Source organism: Lepidothrix coronata, unplaced genomic scaffold (assembly GCF_001604755.1).
Source record: "Lepidothrix coronata isolate B3197 unplaced genomic scaffold, Lepidothrix_coronata-1.0 Scaffold280, whole genome shotgun sequence".
Classification (NCBI taxonomy): Eukaryota; Metazoa; Chordata; class Aves; order Passeriformes; family Pipridae; genus Lepidothrix; species Lepidothrix coronata.
In genome coordinates this window covers 418,826-440,426 of record NW_016690460.1, presented here as the reverse complement: position 1 = coordinate 440,426, position 21,601 = coordinate 418,826, and the positions used below count along the sequence as shown (strand labels likewise).

The 21,601-nt window shown below is 37.3% G+C and overlaps 1 long non-coding RNA gene across 1 annotated transcript; it reads left to right on the top strand.

Moving 5' to 3' along the window:
• The first annotated feature begins 3,077 nt into the window (after positions 1-3,077).
• On the top strand, positions 3,078-8,864 carry LOC108508061. The gene is made up of 3 exons (XR_001878314.1): positions 3,078-3,162; positions 5,746-5,860; positions 8,726-8,864. It is a non-coding gene; the product is annotated as an uncharacterized LOC108508061 (long non-coding RNA).
• Positions 8,865-21,601: the final 12,737 nt, after the last annotated feature.

Here is a 21,601-nt window from a genome sequence, read left to right as displayed (position 1 = left end):
TGAGCCTCGCAGGAGCGGTTCTCCATCCCTCTGGTTATCTCTGTGGCCCTCCTCTGGATGTGCTCCAACATTTCCACATCTTTCTTAGGCTGAGGAATCCAGAGCTGGATGCAGCATTCCAGGTGGAGTCACACAAGGGCAGAGTAGAGTGGGAGAATCACCTCCCTCGACCTGCTGCCCACTGTGCTTTGGATGCAGGACCCCCTCAGAAGTCATACCAACATTCTGGCTAAAAAAAACCCCACACAACCCAGGTTTGTGTTAAACCTGAGAATGAATCCTAATGTCCTGAAGGCTTTTGACTCACTTATGATTCAGGAAGCAACCTTTTCTTGAGTGCAGGATTGTTAGAACTGCCATGAACAAATCACCCGGTATGGTCCTGTTGTGCTGATAGATTAATGCAATCCATGTTCATGTACTTCACAGCCTTTTGCGGGTATTTTGATTTGCAGAATAGACTCATTTGCTCAGGAAGATGAAAATCCTTCACTTTAGGTTACAGATTCCATCCATGCAGCCTCTGCACCCAGCAAGCTTCATAGTAAGGGCTGCCTATGAAGGTCTGGAACAGTGTATGCACATGGGAGGGTGGCAAATAATGATGGTACTGTTATCATCTGCCTTTATTCATGTGAAGGGAATAAAAGCAAAAGTTATTGTGTTACTGCTTTCAATACAGCCTGCATGTGCAGAAATAGGGGAAATGAAAACCCTTTGTTGGTTGTACTACAAGCCAAAGAATTTTGCGTTCTTCCTCATTGTCTCCAAGTGAGAAGACTGTGATAAGAATGAAAATATAGCTGAAAAGGCTGCATTGCCTCAGCGTCAGTTTTTCTGACATGTACGCAGTGTTTCAAACTCTTCAGATATGAAGGTGAAAACCTTTTCATTACAGCACCTAAAAAGCTTTGCAGGCAGGTTTATCCTGCCCCATCATGCTTGACAAGTACTTGTAGCAGGTTATCTGTGTTACTGAGATAAGGACATCCCAAAGGGCTGTGAAGTTTAGAAACATTTGGGCTGCTTAATAACTAATTTACAATATCATTTAACTCATGTGGTACATTTTACTGTGAAGGCACTTCCTATGTGTTGGGGACAAACATTCAAAGCATTTTTCTAAGTATTTCATCTATGGCTTTTGGACAGGTGTTTTGCAGCTGGAATCCTACTTATGGCTTTGAATATCATCTCTTTTCACATGTGTCCAGAGCTATGGACAAGGCAGGGTTTCTCACAAAGGCTAAAACTGCCTCCCCGCTGATAACACCTTGCCATCTCACCCCATATATCCTGTGACTCAGGAGGAATAAAATCTTTTTTTTTTTTTAATGGAAAGATAGTAAAAGACTGACAGAGGTTGCCCAGAGAGGTTGTGGAGTCCCCATCTTCAGTCCTAAGCAATCAACTGCAGGTGCCCCTGCAGGGACAGCTGGACAAGATGATCTGCAGAGGTCCCTTTCAACCTCAACCATTCTGTGATCCTGTAATATTGCATGTCTCTAAAAGACCTATTTTAGCTCAACATTTCTCCTCAAGCATCCACAAAGAACCTTTAGGTGCTTTCCAGATCATCATGCTTTTTCCTGCTATATGAATTCAAGTTATGCATGAAGTGGAAGAGAAAGAGGAGCTCCCATACTAATCTTGCTGCATACTAAGAGGGTGGGACAGAGATTCACCAAAGCTAAAATCACTAATGGCTATAAAAATACTTGCATATGAACTGCCTATGAATAAAGTAATGTTGGAAACTTGAAGATGATCATTGTCACAAAAGAAAGGTATTCACTTTGCCAGCTGGTTAAGTGAAGCAAAATTCACTGACTGCCTGGGAAATGATGCCTACTGAGCTAATAAAGGGAATTAGACAAATCATTTGGTACTACAGCAACGAGCAGGTTTCACAAGCTCAAGAGCTTTTGAGCCCTCTGTTTCTGTTACACAGACAAACAAATAAAGGAATATACTACAAAGGTTTAGAGCCATGTGATGACTCAATAATAGCTTTTTAATGGTTTGCTTTCTGTATGAGTTCAAATCTTCATGAAGCTTCAAGCAATCTATCATTTTCATGTAAATCAATCTGCCATAGAAATGGCATCACCTCTCTTTAAATTTGTACATTTTTTTACCATGTTGTCCAACATATTCCTGCCCCCAAGGCCAGTCAGAAGTGTGATAGGAAAAGCAAGAAATTACTTGAACCGTAAAAGTTTTATTGCTTTAGAAAGTGATTTGCTTTTTTTGTATTAAATTTTATCAAACGTTGCAATTTTGAACTTAGTACTGATAATGAGTGTAAAGCCAGATACTGGAACACAAAATATGATTTTGAATCCAACATTAAAGGGCTATCATAGATTTCTTTTGAAAAATGGATCCTTGTTTACAGTATTGGAGGGTGCAGACATACGTGTGCCTTTTGCATGTGGACATAATGTTTTAAGCTGTTTATTTAAGCTTTTACAGTTCCTTCTGAGAGATGAACACTGGTGACTCTTTCCTTGTCTTTCAAAAAGGAAAGTTCTAAAAAAATGGCTTGACGTTCTCAGGTGCTCCTGGTTGGTTTGTTTTTAGAGCAAAGCAGCTTTGCAAAAGCTGTGTACAGAGTTGATAAACAGTTATAATGATTTACTTGCAATGAATCCTGACTTTATTGTTCCTGAGTATTGGATTCACCCCAAACTTACTATACAAAACTTTTTGCACCATAATACAAATTGTTTGTGAACTATTGACTTTCTAATCCCCAAGGTTTAGTCAGCCCAGGAGAGAGAACACGGCAGTTGTGTTATGCTACACACAATGAAACTGCAGATGCAGATTTGAACATAGATTTCAGTTCCAATATAAAGAGATTTCAGTTTGCTTCTTTAGTGCCCCTTGATGAGCTCTAAGAACAACAGAAGACCTCTTCTCCTTTCCCTTGGCTGATTGCCCAACAAATTTTGCTCACTCACAGCCCTGAAGACAGTTCTTGATAGTGTTTTGATGTTTCTGCTGACCTATTACTGTATTGACTGTATGACAGCCAAAACACATATTTGTGTTCTCATTTTTCCCCTGCACTCCTTCCACTCAATCAAGCAGGCACACACACTTCCACCAAACAGAAGAATGCTTTTAAGCCATGGTGGTGCTCCTGGGAGCAGTGTGGTAAGAAATTTCTTTTGTCTTCACAGAAACATACTCAGCTGACTGCCCAGACTTGCCTTTTTTGCTTTTCTATCTTCTTCCTTTTTTTTTTTGCTTATCCCCCACCTCATATTCACCTTGTCATGGAAATTATAACTGTAAAAAAACATTTCCTCTGTGGCAGCTTCTTCTAACCTATGAAATATTGAGAGAGAATTATGTAAAGTACTAAATTTTTAATTTGGAAGAGGTTGCTGGGGGTGATATTTTCACAAGGTATAACTGTCCATTTGAGTTATCATCAGGTGACATTGTTTGCTGCAAAAAATGACAGATCCAAATATGTCTTCAAAGCATTTCTCACCCTGTGGGGCACATACAAAATTAGATCCAAGTTTACCCTGGGTCCCTTACACAGCATTACAATCCCACACTGTCTTATATTTTTAGCACCACAAGATTCCAGTTACGAAACTTGAATTCTTGAGAGATGCTAGGTATCAACAGAATTACTTCCACTCTGTAAAGACAACTTCATTGTCTTGCCCATGCTTTAGCTTATTTTCCTCTCCATATTTAGAATCATTTGCAATATACCTCAGACTGTACCAAAAGCCCTTTCAGCATCTGCCTTTTCTTCTGTGGGTCACATTAACAGCACGAGAGAGTACCTCTGGTGACATACCCATTTGTATAGAGGGACTGGCGACATGGGCTGGAGCCCAGACATCTGTGTCAAACACTGGACATCTCAATTCAATTTTCAGCTCTGCTGGTGGTTTCCAGAGTGACCTTGACCAAAAGCACTTAGTCTTTTGGCTCCTCAGTTCTCTGTCTGGACAGCACAGATTAATCCTGTTTTCTGTTCCTGTATTATAATATTACTGTTTTGAGACAGGTAGAATATGCTGAAAAAAATTCCCAGCTGGCAGGATCTTTATTACTTGGGTCTTGCCAACTTTGCAAAATCTGATTTTCGCTCTGACTTACACCAATATTGGAAGCAGAACTGGAAGCATTGTCTCACTGAAACCATTATGGTCCTGCAGTGTGTTCATCAGTAGGCATTTATGCACAGTTCATTACTGGAAATATTGTTAGACACATCTGCATACATAATGCTCCTAATAAGTATTTATTCCCAACGGCTCTTTATTGAGACAGACAGAGCTGTTTGTACACTTTCCCATGTCAGACATAGCTGGAGGCACAGGGCATTGAAGCAGCTCAGCACCAACATCTACTACCACAGCACAAGCTGGTTGTCTGTTCACTGGGATATGATGTAACATCAACCTTTTGAGACATCCTCCTAGGAAATGAAGCCCGGAGAAGCTGGTGGAGAAGCAGTGACATCACACTGCCATAAACCATAAATTGAACCATAAGTATATCTACCTTGAAAGGATTCCTAAGTGATGCTCTTCATTTAAGGCTAAGGGAGAACATGAGGACTTCCATATTTTGTCCTAAATCTTGGACCAGATCTGTCTTTTCATTTTACAAGATTTTCTTTTGCATGTCATTCAGGCCCAGACCTAGCATGCTTCAACATTTGTGTAGATCTCTCTTTGCAGGTGTAGATTCCACTGAGAAAAACATCACATAGCTGATCAATGTTGTATTTTGCAACTGAAGCTCCTCAGTGATAAAATAAGAACATCCTTGGTCCTGCTGCATCTACCAAGCTCAGTATAGAGTTCATTCAATTCCTGAAGGCTTCTTGAGAAATCCAGATTATTCTCTTTTCTGAAAGTGGGAATACAGCTGCTTTATTTTGACTGGTTTTTTAGTTCTTGCTCTGTAGGTTGTCAGTGCTTGGGACAAGGCCTTGATACAATATCTGGTATAACAAAGTCCCAATGAAAAGACTCTTTGGAGCTATTGCAGCACAAACAGCAGCAACACTATAATCAGCACAGAATTAAGCTTTCTAGTTTTAAATTGACAATGTATCTGAGCTTTTTATCCACAAGATTAGCTCAGTTTTCCTATACTTTATTACCTATTGGTTAAAATGGGAAGAAATATCTCTGACTCCTGTCCATATCGCATTTATTAAATTAAAAATAATTTACAAAATATTTTTCAAATATAATTTATTAGTTTGGAGAAAAAAATACCCAGATGAGGAAGAAAGATGATCTTTTTTCTGCTTAGCAACTGCTTAGTACCTGAAAGCTAAAGTAAAAAATGCTTTAGAGTAGTTTTTCCAGGCTCTTTATGCAGGAAGGTAAGTTTTAAGTTGTTTTAAGTTTTATCAGATATCATGGATGCAGCCAACCTTTTTTCCTAACCTTTGAATTATACAAAACCTGTGACGTGACCTATGCCATATCTGGTACAAACCTTGTTAGAACTACTGAAATGGTCTCAAATCCTACTGATTGCCATTAAATTTTGGGTCCCAAGTAATGTAGTCAAAGTGAACATTGTGTTATAAAAAAAAAAAAGACCTAGAAAATTATTGTTAAAACAGAAAATTATTGTTGAAAACACTAGGCTTTGGGAATCAGGATGTCCTCGAGTTAAGTTTGCCTGTGAGTCCCTCTCTGTTTGAAATATGGTGCAAATACTGAATGATGTAGCATAATTTTCCTGTAGACATTTTCACGATGGGCAGCTGGAAGTTTTGCCCTGTTGAAGTGATGGTTCCTGGATGAGCCCAAACCCACACAAATCAGAGGATGAAACAGGCTACGTAAAGCCAAAATTCCAGGTAATTCAGGCTCCAAATCTGCAAATTGCTGCTGACTGTGTTTCTCAGGGATATTAATCACAGTCAAATTTGCATGACAAGGCAATAGGTGGCCTCCCAGTAATAGAAGAGTTCTAAATAAAAACTAAAGTACCAGATTCTCTTCAGCAAAGTAAGGGATTAATTTTTGCTTAGTTACTTGATGCTAAAGTACATATGGTAGATCTTATTTAGAGGATACTTTTGACATATATGTATCTATACACACACACACACACAAGTATATCCATGCCCTCACATTATATATCTTCATTAAATGCATTTTATTTGGACGTCCCTCAAACAACTGCACCTTAAACAGAGGTTCTGCACTGCAGATTTCACTCCCAAGTGCTGAGATGTGGGAAAATTAAAGGCAACTAAAACTGCAGCTTGTGATAAGCATTAGATAGTAAAATAAACAACCAAAACTACTTTTCTATAAGATCAAGAACAGTAACTTGGCTGATAAGCTAAAGCAGCTTCAGTTTTAGTTACAGAGAGTTTGACTAAAGGTAGAGACATGATACCTTGTATTACCACATATAGAAATAAGAGGTTTAAATCCTGATGATTAACCAGTTTCTCTCAGACTGATTTTCACCAGAACTCAACAAGCTTAAAACACGACAAATGTCTACTTTTTTTTAGAAATAATATTTTATGAATAGCTCTTTTTTTAAATTCAGTCCAATGCACTGTAACAGAAGCAACTGTAATTTTTAAGTAATAATTGCACTCACAAAACCAAGATGAAAGAATGTAGGTGCCTGAGCTACTGAGTTGGGTATTATATAATAGCTACTTTCCAATCTTTGAGTTATGGAACAAAAGAACTCAAAACAAAGCAAATAATAAAATACTGTGTCCCTTTTTGACACTAATATTAGGAAGTCAATTTTCACACAAAGATACTTCAGCACAGGTTGACAGACTGATTTGACAGAAAGCTCTGTGGCTACAGAGAGAAATGGTTCTTTTAATGTTTAATATTTGTGACCCTGAATCAAAAAAGTGCTCCTAGGAGTTATAAAGCACAGGCTCATGTCCCCTTCAGGGTGCTCAGAGTCACCTCAGGGCTGGGGTGCATTTGGAACCCACAAAACTCCCCAGAGAGGTCTGAGGATAATGCCATTTACAATGCCATCACATGCCATAAAAAATCTGTGTGCCCTGCTGAGGTCTCTGCACTGAAACAGATTTGAAATACTGTAAATGTAAATGCAGTGCTAATATTATTACCTGAGAAATGGGCTCCTTGGCATGCACAAGGCCTAAGAAACCTCAGAAAATATTAGGGCATCATTATATAGCTGATAACCTTTTATTTTAACTTGCATTTGCCTCGCAGAGCTGCAAAATTCTCTCCTTGTTACAGAACAGACAGCTAAACTGGTATTAGTGCTTTGCAATACCCAGCTGACAAATAAAAAAGGAAGCCAAATAATTTTTATGCAATCAGAAGAGACTACAAAATTCAGGACAGTAAAATTATGTGTTTACAGCAAAAAAGAGTGCAAGTATCACTCTCTCGTGTGTCTCAAAGATTACAAGAAACAATCCTGAATGCTTTATCAACTGAAAAACATAAAAAAATGCCACCAAACTTTAATTCTTTCAATTTCAGCTAAAAATCTTTAAAAAAAAAAAGGCAGCTTGAATTTTAAAACAGAATTAAAAAGAATTGATTTTTAAATTACAGATTGCTATACTTTGGTACTAACTACAGCAATTATCACCATCTAGAAAAATTATGCTATAAATAAAGTGGTGTTGCTAACATAAAGATTTATGAAATCTCGGTATGACTCCTGCAATGTACTTTGAATGTATTTTCCAAAGAAACTTTCTACGCAATGTTCTTTGTGATGCTATTTCAATATTAAAAAAAATAGATTTAGCATGAGATAATGAAGTTCAAGATACCCAGAATAATTTGTAGCAGTAGTTCTTAATTGTGAACCTACTGCAGAAATTGTAAAGACAGTTTGATCAGCAGCCAGCAACAGAGTCTCCTCCAAATGAGATACAGTATGCAGAAGGACTTGTTTTAATGACAAATAATATTTTATTATAGGAAAATATATTTGTGAAACATAAATTTTCTGGAAGGAGTCCAAACTTAAGGTCTTCCTCTGCTGGCTCAAAAGAAGAAAGTTAGATCGACCAGAAACACACGCCAAACCATGAAGTTTGGCTTGCTCTGCCTTCCCTTTTGAAGAAACAACCAAAGCATAAATATTTCAATCTGTTTTCTGAATGATTCTTTTGTGTGATATCCAGTCAGAAGCCATCCATACTCTCAAAACATACTGAGTGCTGAAAAAGAGCTACGAACGAACAGCAGCTTCCTCCTGTCACCTTTCAGTAGCATGAGTCCTGACATCCTTAAAACCACATAACAACTCCCCTCTGCCTTGTGTGCTCCCTCCTTAGGCACAACTTTGAACTGCTCCAGCTACTGCTCACCAGCAGCTAAATTAGTGGTGGTTCTCCTTTAGAGAAGCTTTACAATTTGCCTTACCTTCTGTGTTTCTTCTGACTACCCATTTGCAGTTATTGTGTTCATTAGTTTTTCCTTCTGGCATTTCACCCATTTAAAGTGACTCATATGCTGAAGAACTGTGTTATGCAAGGAGCTTAATCTCTGCTTTCCTTCTTATGCATGAGGGAGGCAATATTCCCAACTCCCACATTAAAAGCAGCTCCACAGGGGTAATATCTCCTGCTGGAAACACACCCCAATTAAAGCATTCTTAGAGAGATAATGCTCGTGAAAAACACTCTTATTATAGAAATTTGGTATAGTTTATCAACATTTATGAATGCTTTCTTTTTTATGTGCAGACACAGTTCTTACATCTTTCCCAGAAACAAAGTGGCACTGAAGAAAAGCTTGAAAAAATTCTTATTCCTCTGGAAAGAGAGTCCTCCATTTTGCCATCTGTCTTCATCAGACTTCTCCTGGCCAGAAGCATTTAAAATAATTTATCTAATAAAGCCTCTTGGGGATGCCCTGTCTTGGTGTGTGTTTGCCTTTGAAGCCAGTTTGTTGGTGGCATATAGTGAGCCAAAGTAGCAGATGACACCCTGAGGGAAATTCTGCTTGTTTCCTCAAAGGTCAGCTCAGTAAAGATAGCAACATCTTCGTTTGGGCACACGACGAGTACTCAGAGGCATCGCAGTGACAACTTCACTGTTGCCATATGCTCCAACCATCTGGATTGATCCTTCCTGATGGATGTGACACAGCACTTTTTTTCACTTAGGATTGCTAACTAGAACCATGCACCTTTTTTGTAAAGAAATTTTCATTACTGGAAAAATATATATTTACAATTACAACATAAACCCCATCATATTTATGACAAAAAGAAATATGAAAGACTTTGTGGTTGTTCATTGGGCATTCAGCAACTCAATAGGAGTATTGTTAAATGCCCAAAGCAGAAGGTAGGGAATGTACCTCTTAAAAGTTCAGCCATTTATAGGATGTGATTCTAGTTGACTTCGTTAGTTCATTAGTAAGCTTTGCTTGCTGGTGTAAGGATTTAAAATGTTGCCGTGGAACAGAAACAAAATAAAAAATTCAACCTGTTCCCGGTCCAGCAGTATGGAAAAGGACACTGATAGTTCAGGTTGGGTCAGCAAACTCTGGGCTTATAGACCTTTGTGGAAGGCTAAGACAACCACCAATATATCAGCAGGTTACTACATAAACAGAAATAAAGAATGCAATAAAGTTTGGGTCTCATGCTAAAGACAGGGGACAAGGTCAGCTGGTTTGTCTTATATATTCACTTTAGTGTGTTTTATAGTTATAAAAAAGCCTAATATTTTTAAAAGGATATGCTATCCACAGTTTTTAAGAACATCTGTTTCCTACGGATGACAGCTGGAGTTATGAGAGATTTCAGGTTTAATTAAATGATTGAGAAGTTTTTTTAAATACAACTTTGCCATACTTAGTTTAGGCTGTTTTTTTAAAATAAGCATTTGCATTCTTGACAGGCTATTGGTCTATCATTCCAATCTTGATACTACATATGTTGGAATCTATGAATCTCTCATGCGCATTTTTGGCTCCTCTAGGATTGACAAGGAAACAAGACACTACCCAAAGTATAAAGATAAGAAAAAATAGAATGCAATATATAGAAAGCTAACCACAAATACTGATGGAAATATGAGATTCATAAGACTTAGTTTTTCTATCTCCATAATTTATGCAATCATTCCTCAGTGAGATTTTAGAATCAGTTTTTAATACTTTGATGGGACAGTTTTAATACTTTGAACTTCAAAATGACATCTTCATATTTCACTGTCTTTTTTTTCCCCTCTCCATTTTCATCCATTTTTTTCAAGGATTTACTAATCTGATTTGTTCTATATCTTTAAGAAAATGTTTTGGTAATCTAACTGGAAAAGCTAGAAGAAAATGCATGAACAGAAAAGTCAGAATTTAGATCTTGGCATCATTAATTTATCATTAATAAAGCATGCATGTATCAAGGCCATAGACAAAACGGAATGTGGTGACCTGGATGAATCACGTTCATCAACTAAAATGTTTTAAACATTATCAATTAATCTAAGTTTTGTTTGAAAGTAACTAACAATGCATGCAAATCTATTATTTTCAGAGTTTCTGCAGTTGACATTTATAGGTTTATAGTGTCACCCAAACCAAAGAATGAATGCATATGTTGAAAGAGATCAAGCTCAACCACAGCTGTCACACAGATGGTTTGCATTTTCAAATTATTGCTTGAGGTCCATGCACTTGAGGTTCTGATGAGTAAGGAATAATTATTCCCTGTCTTTTACAATAAAACAACCAAAGAACATCAAGAGATACTGGAGGATGACAGGTTCAAAACAAACAAAAACAGTCTTTTTTTCACACTGTGCACAACCAAGCCATTGAATTCCTTGTCAGGGAATGTGTAGAGGCTGAAAGGCAACTGAGGAAGATGATGGGGAAAAAAAGAATCTATTGAAGGCTGTTGAATATAAAAGGATACTCCAGTGGTTTCGGAAGTGCCTGAAATTACTAATTATTGAGGCTTCACAAAATATTTCTGAAAGGAAGTAAGAAAGAGTAAACTCCAAGAAAGAGTAAACTAACACTCAGCCTAAGCTTCCACAGGCTCCTGCAACACCCAGAGTTAAAGGGAGGGCTTTAACCTGACCCTGTGCAGTTGCTCTTACAGGACATCTGTGTCCTGATGTTTTATTTCAATCACGTTGTGAGACGATGCTTCGAAAGCAAGCTTATGCATCATGGACCCCTAGACTCAGGTTCACTAAAGCTGAGATGACTTTTACTAGATTCAAAGCTGCAAAGGTAAAGCCTGGTTTCACAGCCACCGATTTTAAGTGCCTTTACTTCTCAGTTTCTCAAATATAAAATCAACTGCCCCCCACACCCTGCTCCCCCAAGCCTGTTGTGAAGAACTGAAAGAAGCAAATAAATGAATGACTCCAGGAAATCTAAGAGAATATGAGCTCTCAATAGACAGATAATAAAATGTAAACTACTCTTACATTTTCAGATCATCAGAAGCTACAGTTAATTAATTGTAGGCTGCTCTGGAGGATTGCTAGCAGTTGATTTAATATACATGAAGATCTTTGTTATTTCCACATTGACACCTCTTTGGAAGAACCACTAATACCACAAGCTGCAATCACTCTTTCCTGAAATAATATATATTGGTTTAATAAGGGGTAATAAAACATCTAAATGAATCTTTGCATGCCAAATGCATGATTAACTCCAGGGGAAACAGAAAGGAAAACATTATACATTTGTTTAAAAACTTCTTTCTTATTAAAAGTACCAAATATATATTGCAGGTTTTCTAAAGAAGGAGAATAGATTTTCCCAAGTAAATAATCCCCTATAACTGTGCAATATTTGATCCTTTATGATTATTTATTTTCAAAATGTATCAGAAATAGTATTGTGCAATTTGTAAATGTCAAAGTTATGTCACATTTATGTCACAAGAGTCAATGTTCCAGTGGGACAAGTGTGTATATATACATATATATATATATAGACTCATAACTATGAAGCAGTTTTAAACACAGTGTTTCTCAGAATCACAATTTATGCTTAAATTCGATGACTCACAAGACCTCTATATTCATAGCTCTCATGATGACTTTTGATTCCTCACAAGGGAAGTGCAGTGCAGTCTATCCTACTATGTCATTCAGTGAGCTGTGGAGTAAAGCAGAAGTCAGAGTATCAGGCTGATGAGCTTCTGACTGTTTCACCTGGAACCCCCAGAAATCCATAAAAACCTGAAAGCATGCTATGCCAAAAAGGAGGCAAAATGCTAAAAACACTGGAAAGTTAATAAAATTAGAACTTTAGAAGAAAAAAAAAAGGAACACCTATTTAATCAAGATTAGTCATTAAACCACCCTATGTAAAATACTGATAAAATGAAATAATATTTTAAATACTTGGATACACAGTCCTAGGAGACAATTTCCATGTATGTGTTCAGCCATTCTAATTTTGAAGACCTGAAACAAAGTTGTTATGGGTTCTATGACAAGATGCATAATTCAGTACCTTCATAGAGTTTTCCCATATCAGTTTGCATACTGAAATTCCTTTGGCTAAAATGCCATGTCAAGTATTCAAGATGGGAAGGAGTTTGTACTTCATAGAACTTACCATTGCCTTAACAGACAAAAAATTAAGGATCTTACTGGAATTTGCACTATTATAGGCAACTGCACACGCACACAGGTATGATATTTATTAATTGTGCAATCAGTTCTGCCAGCCACAGATTTAAAAAGCCTCCAAGTGAAAGGCAGGTTCAGCTTTTGACAAAAATTGTATTCAATCTACTTAAGAGGTGCATTTAATGTGATGCCCATCAACCTTCTCAGCTTTGGATTTCACTTCAAATATGAGTATATCTGTCAAATGTGTAAACCTTCCAAGACTGCTTTGCGTTTGGGAGCCTAAGGGAAGCCTCTCATGATGTGGCAATGGCTCACCTTACCACTATACTGCTTTATTCTTCAGTCTGATTTGCTGGAGTCATAAAAACTTTCATTGACCAAATAACCAATTTATACAGATTGGGTAGCACCAGGGAAAAGTCCATTTCATGAAAAATAAATCAGATATGAACATAATGACAACTCAGCAGGGTTTATAAAGATTCATTTTAACCAGGTGGTTTAACAAACTGAGTGGGAAATAGGTGGAAAAAGGTTAAAGAGATAAGAGAAAATAAGGGAAATAAAGTACTTGGCTACCTAAATGGTAACAGGGAAGAAATACCAGCAGCTTCGGAAATAGGATAGGGGACACAGGCTTAATGAACACAAGCAACAGTGGGCATATCTTTCCTCAAAGAAGCTTTAAAGCTCTTTGGTGAAACAAACTCTCTTATAATCATGCCCTTCAGGAACCATTCCTGATGACATATTGCTCAGTGCTTGCTATGCATGTAACAGATTTCCTTTGCTGCATAATCTGTGCTCAGCTATCAATATTCCATGCTTCATGCAGTCACCTTGATAATTTGCCTTTTTTACCTCATGTGAAATGCAGCAACATGATTTCCTAGTTGCTGAAATACATCACTGACTGCAATATAAGGAAAAATAGTAGAAGATATAAGGAAAAAAATTGAAACCCAAGTGTTCATTTTGGCCTGGAAAGAATCCTGAGAATCTCTGTTTCATGGTCACTGACATAAGTGCCACAGCACCATGAATTCTGCTGGACCCTGAGCCCTAAAATCTGCTTGATACTAAACCCAACATTTTTTGTTCCATTTGTTCTGAACAAATGGCTTTTCCTGTCACCCAAAAGTAAAGATTGTCAGTAAGACTCATCTGTGTTTAGTTCCTGAAGTCCATCATCAATAACAACCATATTCAAAACAGTTACCTCCCTTCTCCTCCACTGCTGGTTTAATGAAAAGGAAATATCTGAACCCTAAACCCCAGATATGGTGCTTCTGATAAGGGGCTGGAAGAATGGGTAGTTCACCTCAAATGTATTCACATTCTGTTTGAACAGTTGCTAGTTAATAGAAAAAGGATAATGCTTTTCCATTGCAGTTCTTCAAACAGAAGAATGTATATCTTGAGTTTTAAAAGAAATCACTCACTTTTAATTTAGAGACCTATTTCAGGTTACTTCACTAATTTATTATCAACCTTAAAGAAAAAGAATGAAATCATAATCCTGCAAATTCTAATACAAGTGCCAAAGCTTATGCCTATAGATAGTCCCATCAGTCAGTCATCAGTCAGTCATGGCTAGGCTTCATGAACAAAGATTAAGGAAGGCTCTATCCACATTTATTACAGGCACGCTGGTGGCTAATGACGCCAATATGAGATAGACATGTCCGGTTGCAAAAGGCACAGCAGAAAGACTCCTTAGTTGGTATATTCTGCAAGACACGATTCTTTCTGCGTTGTCTTTTCTCCTTGAGAGTGATCCTGTGTGTGTTCTCAAAGGAGACAGCAGCATTATAGATGGCGTGTCTCCAGGCCTCCCGATTGGAGGCCAGAGTAGACCAGTTATGATGACAAATATGGGCAAGGCTGAGATGTTGTTTCAGGGAGTCCTTGTATCTTTTTTTGGGGCTCCTCTCTTGCAGCAGTAGTCCCATCAGGATACATATATATACCACAAGAAGTGTTTGGAAAAAAAGAAAATAAAAATGCTTGTGCAGGATTGACAGCTGAGAGAAATATAGATCTTCATTTCTGGTTCTGAATTTGATGCATACAAGGTGAATGTGACTACAGATCAAGAGAAGAGATGATATTGAACAGTAAAGCTTTTTTTATTTATCTTTCTAATCTGAATCCTAAACTTAGAATAGTCTCCCTCTTTCTTCCCTGATTCCTAGCCTTTCTCCTTGCTTTCCTTCCTTTCCTCTCCTGTCTCCTGCCCTCCCTTCTCCCTGTATTTAATCTTTACTTGACTTTGCTTTCATCACATATACATTTTTTGACACATGAAAAAAAGCATACCTGATTACTTAAAATCAGAGATTTTAATAGAGGAGAACAGTGCCTTTGGCATCAAAATAAATGAAAAAATCAAATGGGAAAGGCATCCATACTGGTCTAGTCAGCAATATATTTCTTTGGCTGACTTTTATAGTCCTGATGAAAAGTGAGATGAGTGGTGGTCTGAAAAACAAAACTAAACACAATTCCAGCATGGGGAAAACTGGAATGCTTTATTGAACGTGAGAACACAATTTTAAACACATCGAGGGCTGGACATGTTAATGAAGGGGACAACTTAACTATTTGGAAATTGCAGTAAAAACTTATGTAACTCCCTAATTAAGATAAGTTTTAACAATCATCTCAAAAAGTCCTGTCTTAATTCTGCTTGGACCCAGGTTTATATCTCACGGTTGCACATCAACAGGTCTTAGGACAAGGGTCCAAATTTCTTCAGATCACGAGATGTTTGTCAGTTCTTGTTTCCAGGTTTATGACTCAAATTTACCAAGCTTTCTTTTGCTGAGAGTTGGTTTTTGGCTCCTACAGAGATGAGCCTGCTTACATGATTAAAGTAAGCACCTAAGTAGACAACAGAATTCCAAGTCATGCTCATCTGTTTTTAGTACTTACATCTTTGAATATGATGCTATTTGATGTCAGACGAATAACTGGGCCACTCACCCTGGAGAAATCAGCAGCAGGTGGAAGGATTATTGATTTACTGCAGAAGCTGCAGGAGGAGGAATACTGAGGGCTGTAGAGCATTAATGTGTTCAGCTCAAGAGCCTGAACCAGGACAATTGTCATTCAAATGGTCATTTGAAGCTCTCCATTTAAATATGTTACATGTACAGTTTTCCTTTTTTGCTGGTTTCCTTGGTTCTGTATTTACCTTTGCAAGGATTAAACCTCACACATCATGTTTTTATGGTTTTAGCTGGGTGTGTGCTTTTGTACATGGCAAATCATTTATAAATATTTTCTGTAAATTATACATAAAACATCAATGTTGAGGTTGCATGTAAAAAATTAAAGATTCCCTCTGTTATCTTTGAAGCAGGGCAAGAATTATTGATATGAACAAGAGTATATTATTTAACAAAAGAGACACAAGAGGGGAAATGTAAAATACGTCATGCATTTAACAGAAGTCTGACATCACGGATAAGTTTGTATCATGTTATAAAAGTCATGCATTCTGAAGTTTTACAAACATAATCCCGATCCATCTGAACTCTCTTCTCCTTGAGGACAAAAACTATTATCTCTATTTTAAAGATAATCAAACCCAGAGAAAAAAATCAAGGGACATTAAGTGACTCATGCAAGGCCACAGAGGAATCTCTGTCAGAATACACCAATGTCTAGATGATGCCAAAACATTAAGTAGGTACCATCAGCTTAAAACTTTCCTCTTCCAGAGAGGAAAGAAACACTGTCCATTGCAAAATGCATCCAGCTCACAGGCTCTAATTTAGTGCTAGTTTAAAGTGTTAGCTGCAGCATTATGATAGCTCTTATTATAAAAACACTGCTGTGCAGAAGGAATCCCAGATATGACATTTGATCAAAGTTGAATGTCACAACAAAGCTCTGTTCATTTTGCACAGCAGAAAGGCATTTGAAACAAGATTTTTTTTTGATGGCCACCTAGAGGTTTAACCAAATAATTTTGTTTGAGTCTTCTGTCATGATTTTCACCCTCAGTATCTTAAATCACTTGAACCAGAAGAAATATGTAAACTAGGTCATTGGAATGCCACAGGATAAATTAAAAGGAAAGGTTACTGGAGAAACTTAGGTGCTCTAGTCTGCAGGAAGAGTCTGCTGACAAAAAATATTGTAATAAAAGTATAAGACTATTTACAGATATTCACAAAACAGGTGCAGAGGACAATTAACAATGTTATCTTTTAAAGGAGACTGTGTATTATAGCAAGAGAATAAATGAACAGAGCATTTAAATACTCGTAATTAATTCAGCCCCTAAACTACCACCAGCAAAAGAATTCAGGTTGGTGGAGTCAGCATCCTTGGAGGTGTTCAAGAAACAACTCTGTGCTATGGTCTAGTTGACAAGGTGATGATAAACCAAAAGTTGGACTCTGATCTTAGACATCTTTCCCAACCTAAATGATTCTCTGATTCTGTAATTAAAATGTTTATTATTGCACAAGTATGCTTCCCGTTCTTTCAGAACAGCCTAAAGCTATCAGACAATTTTTTACCAGAGCTATTCCTCCCAACTTCTAAGACTCCTCCATCAAAAATATTCCATTAATCTAAATCTGAGCTGGTAACATAACACCTCTATGTACCTATTCTGTGCACATAGTGACCATGCAAGAAGAATGGAAGAACAAACAAACTTTTCACCTTCTATCTACTTCCTAGAAATGCAAGATGCAGAAGGGAGAAGAGAGGCTTAATGGATGATCCTGCATGTTTTGACTAGCAAAGAAAATTGTATATTAAGTTTCTCACCATATGTATATATTACTATATACATCTAAAAATAGCATCAGTAGTTAGAATACATTGTTTTCAAACAGATTCAGGATGTCACTGCTCTTCCTGCTCTGGAGTTTTTGAAACTCAGTTATTCTGCATAATAAGAATTCATAAGCTGAAAAGAAACGCTTCAGTGGGACAAATATTAGCCAAGATCTTAAGCCCAAAATGAGGTATTCAATCTAGTTTGACTGATTACCAATCTGGACTTATAAATTATGCACTGCACCATGTCAACAGTAGTGAGAAAATGTACCATGTTGTATGTAGGACACAAAGAGGAGTTCGTGAATGCTGGTCTTACCTTGTGCTCCAGCCTCACATGGAGTGTTCTTAGTATCATATAGAAATGAAGCACTGCAGAGATAAATCAGGGATGGGTAAGTGATCCAAGTGCTTTGCACAAAACATTCACATTTAACCTTCTCCAGGACTTCCCAGTCCTCTTCTCCATTGAAGAAGCAGTGGGAAAAAATACAACAAATGCCTTTGAACCAGTATGTGCCTCAGCACAAAACCTAAACAAGCATTTAGGATAACTAAAGGACATACACAAAATCAGGTTCTCATTATGGAGCAATATGAGATACCTTTTTATACAGCAACATTTATGTCTCCTATATATATATTTAATAATGTTAGCTGATTCATCTTTGCCCAGACGTCTAGACCTAATGGTTAATTTTCTACTTTCCCCAGTTAGAATGAGCAGCTCAAAGGCCATTCTGCATCCTGTGACCCAAAAGGGACAGAGGCTTTCAAAAGAAGACCATTTTAGCTTCAGGCTACTGAGCGACATTTGGAAATGGAAGAGCCAAAATCTAACAGTAATAAGTGGAAAGGATGTGCTCCTGTTCTCAAGGCAGCATGGGCCATGACAGTTTTTTCATTTTTGCTTTTTCAAAAGCTGCAGTAAGAGGCAAATGCTGTAAAAAACTGTTCTATAAAAGGAAGACTTCCCACATTCAAGTGCAAATTAAACTTTGCTCTGCAGCGGCACTTTTTAGAAAAGGTATAAGGAATGCCCAACAAAAAAGGCAATGGACTTTAAGCCCATCACCAAGGGCTTTAAATATGTTTCACAAATCTCATATGGTGAGAAAAGCTCTCCTGGCAATGCAACTGAGAGCCAGATGCTGAAAGAAACAGGTACAGATAGGATGCCTGATCCTGCAGCTCTGAATGGGGAAAACTCCCTTTGAAGTCCAAAGGAATAAGAGCAAGGATTGCAGCTTCTATCACTTTTCTGTCATCCTCTCTCATGCACCTAATTTGAAAGCACAAGTTCCATTTGAGAGGCTAATTCGCATCTTCTGTCCTCTCCTTATTCCATTTTCTCCTTTAGCAGCTATTTTCAGCCTAATTCAGTCGCCTATGTGATGTAGCCAGGTCATTCTGCACCTGTCACTCAACTATCAAAGGGGAATTTAAGCAGAGAGAAACATTACAATTTAAAGACAACATTTATGCTTCAAAAGTTAAAAGACCCAGACTGACACTGATCTGAAGAACTGCTCTTGAATCCTGGCAGCCTACACCCCAAAAGATGCGACAGCAAACAGTGCAGGTATCAGAGCTCTCATCTGGGTGCAGATGAGCTGAGATCAGGTGGTGGGTCTACCTAAGGGGATGCCAATATCTTGCAGATATTAGCAGAAGACTCGAACCAGTAGAACACATTTTGGGCAAAGACTAGTCCAGTGGGCAGTTCTGAGGATCCCTATCTGATCAGCATCTCTGATAAGATAGAAAAATGGACATCAAATTTATGGACCTTTACAAACTCAGTGATTAACTTGGTATTGAGCTTTCCAGACTCATCAGGATTTGTGAGAGCATGGAATTTATTTTGTGTCACTATTTTTAGCATATCTGTCCAAAAGTGGATTTTCTGCTGTCTTAGAAACTGCAACATTAAATCCTGTAGATGGTTGTGCAGAGTCCAGAGTAGGTGGCAGCAAAGCAGAAATTTTGAATGTTATAAGTGGAAATTTAGGTACCTAATTTCTTTTGTGGATCTACTCTGTCATAAACTAGAGGCCCTCAGGAAACATTATGTTTATTCTACTCTAATTAGTTCATGGAATAAAGGCCAAGGTCCTCGAGCTTGATTATTTCTATCTGTCAGGGTAGAATTCATGGGATATTTTTAATCCAAATGCTGATAGTGTGTTGATTACATTTAATCAAAGAACAAATAAAAGTATGCTCCTTATTGAATAAAAAAATGCATGTAAAAATATTTAGGCCTGTGTGGAAAGCCATTCCTTCTCTACTGTCAATATCAAAAGCAATACTGAAAAGCAATGCATGCTCCTTAAGATTAAAATTTGAAAGGAAGCCCCCGGAACTACCAGATCAGCATTTCTACCTTCCTTCTTCTACAAAACTACAGTGCAGGCTTGTGGAGGGGTGTTTTCCTTTTTTAGTTACTTTTGGCTTTATTATTATTATTGTGGTTGTTAATGTTACTATTAATATCACTGTTTGTTTATTTATGTCATGGTTTTAATTTGGCAATAAATAAATAAATTCCCTTTATTTTTTTTGAGCAATGTTTACCCTTAAGCAACATCCCACTCTGTTGTTTGTAGCCCTCCCCTTGTGCTAAGGGGAAAGATGTTTAATCGACTTCGAAAGGAGAAAATGTGTGTGTATTGAGTACATTTGTAACTTTTTCTGCTCATACTTAAGATTTATTTCCCAAAAAATTCTCCAGATTTATGGGTGAAACAAAACAGGCAGGAAATGTATTTTGAGTCTCTAATGCTTGACAAAATGGGGGCTTTTGACTGATACTTTCTTAATTCCCATTCTAATATAGTTGTGTTTTTGAGAAAGGACATAAAATGCTGGTTTTAGATCAAGAAATGCCACTCCAAATAACCAGGTTGTCTGTTTTAGAAAAACACACTTAAAAGAATATGAGGTAAATTTAGCAATTCTGTTAATTTTGCCAGGTTATTGTCATACTATAGAAAATAAACATGAATCAGAATCAGCAGATTCCTACTGTAAAAAGAAAAAAATAAAGGATACCTTTACTCTTTGACTAACAGTTGGAATTAACTTCCTAAGGTTCAGACTGTGCTGGAAAATAAATTTGCTAATATTGAATACAATTTAAATAACATTTCAGTATAAAATACAAACAGCATGAGGCCTCAAAAAATCAGCGACCTTGTATTCAAAACCAATATAATTTCCTTTTTCAGTAAAAGCTGTGATTTTTTGAGGGTATCATAGACTATAAAAATAATGCTGAGATCCATTTTCTAACCTTCTTGTTGAAGGTTTTATGTTTGACTTGTAAGGTGATCATTTAAAGGTTTTGAGAAAATTACTAAATGTTTCAAACACATTAAATGTTGCCTGATTATTAAAAAATGAAAATTATTTTACTACTAAAAATTTGACAAGAACCAGAAGCCTTAAGGTGCTGAAAGCTTATCCTATTTGAGCCTGTCATTCTCTACATTGTAATTTCATGTCCTCTTAGAAAAGTACCTTCATGTGACTCTATACTGGGATAAAAATTATAGAAGACCCTTGTTCAGCATTTCCTGCGAGATAAATGGGTCAGAGAGGTACAACATCTGCTGTGAGTAGATGATCCAGCCTGGTTTCTCTTTCCAATAATAATAAAGTATCTTGTCCTTCACAACACTTTTAGTTTAGCTTGCAGGATACTCTGTGTATGGTACATATTTTTCAGTAAAAACAAAAAAGAAGTACAACCAAACAGAAGCTTTCAACCTTTAGGGTTCCTACACAACTTTTAGTAAAATTAGGGAAGGTTCATCCTTACAGGAAACACAGTATGCACTTTGCCAGCTTTCTTCCAGAAAACATACGGCATTTGCAACACGCTGTCACAGTCAGTGAAAGATTAAACTTTCCAGTAGTTCTTGTTAAGAGAAGTGGCACAGACAGATGTTATAACGATATTGGCTTAGAAAAAAAGCTTCAGTTTTAGAAGCAATTACTTTATTTTGGTTCATTAGGTAGAATCAATGTGCATTGGATCAAAAAGGACCTGGGCCACAGCTAGGTTATAAGAACAGCAGAGTGGAATCTGTTGACTAATTAATAATAATGGCCAGTCTTCACGAGCGAAGATTTGGGAAGGGTCATTAACCCTTCGAGCCTGCGCAATGGATTTTTTAGGTGAGACCCAGTGTGCGCTGAACTGAG